This window comes from Lygodium microphyllum, chromosome 23 (genome assembly GCF_053477565.2).
Source record: "Lygodium microphyllum isolate KBCC chromosome 23, Lygodium_microphyllum_v1.1.10, whole genome shotgun sequence".
Lineage (NCBI taxonomy): Eukaryota > Viridiplantae > Streptophyta > Polypodiopsida > Schizaeales > Lygodiaceae > Lygodium > Lygodium microphyllum.
The window spans coordinates 97,865,407-97,866,785 of NC_141157.1; positions in this window are offsets into that span (position 1 = coordinate 97,865,407).

Below are 1,379 nucleotides of genomic sequence, written 5' to 3' on the forward strand. Positions count from 1 at the left end.
CTCCGAGAGTCGGACAATTCGAGTGTCCGATTCTGGGACACGGCCACCTGTAGAGTGGTCCGACTGCATTTGCCGCGACACAGTTGCGAGGGCACGAATGATGAATGCAACGCATGGGGATCCTGGCAGAAGCTCCAACTTTCGAGATCCAACAAGCACAACTCAGAGAAGGTCAAGGAATACCTGGGATGGCTAGGCGACAACGAAATGACCGGATCCAATCCCTTCTGTACCTGCACTCACAGTCTCTCTCTCAAGCTCTCTCTCTCAATGTCTATCTGTAAAATTAGGCTTCCCCTGACCTTTTGAGTCTCTTATTGCCCTGCACAAGTCTCCTTCAATCTTATGTTGCCCCTCCTGCACCCATCTACTCAAGATTTAGATTTAATGCCCCTTTCTCCCAATTTTTAGCCTATTTTTAGCAGCAGAAAACCCTTCTGTTTTTCCTGTTTCCTTGGTCCTAATCCTATCCTAACGCGACAAAAATCAAAAACAATGTATGAGGTTGATTTACCTACTTGCCTACTCAACAACAAACCAAAATACTTACTTGTTCCGAAGATCAAACCACTTAAATCTCCTATCTATCTCAAGCACTGGTTCGGGCTGAAAATCCTACTTTTATGCTCGATTCGAAGTGCGCAGCACTCAGGCTCAATTCCGTCGGTCCTGGCAACGAAACCAAAATGAAGGGAGCTTCAAGCTCATCCCCGAAGACCTACCGATCGCTTATTGGTCAAGCGTTTCAAGTCGAGCGGCCATGGCTACCTCTCACATAGCCGACGTGCTCTCCCTACCTATGGGGGGTGTAGCGAGCTTACCTTGATGCTCGATTAAGTACCCTCCTCTCCCGTGCACGCCGGTAGCTCCACGATCCTTGAGGTAAGCTCAAGCAACCTCAATCCCTCTCCAAAAATCTTCATCCTCCATAGTTGCGCGAGACAAGAGAAGAGAAGAAGATGAAGAGAAGAGATGGGGAGCTTCTTCTCCTGGATCCCTCACTCTCACACACTCACTCCCTCACACTCACTCACTCCCTCTCTCAAGCACAAGCAAGAAGGCAAGAAGAAGAGAAGAAGAAAAGAAGAGAAGAAGAAGAAGAAGCTTTTTGCCACATGCAAGAATGAGCTTCTCATTCACTTTTCAACTTTATATACAAAACCCTAAATCCCTTTTGGGCAATCATCCCCTTATCCCCTTTTTTACATGGTCGGTCGTGGCCTACTAGGCCCTTTTTCCCATTGTCCTCCTATCTTCCTAGCTTCCTTCCTACCGCTCATTTACCTTTACAATTTGCACAGGTGAGAGCCCAGCGCTCTTTAAAATAAATCCTAGTGCGCCTCACGCTCTTTCACAAGAGTATTAACTTGCACTTCTCT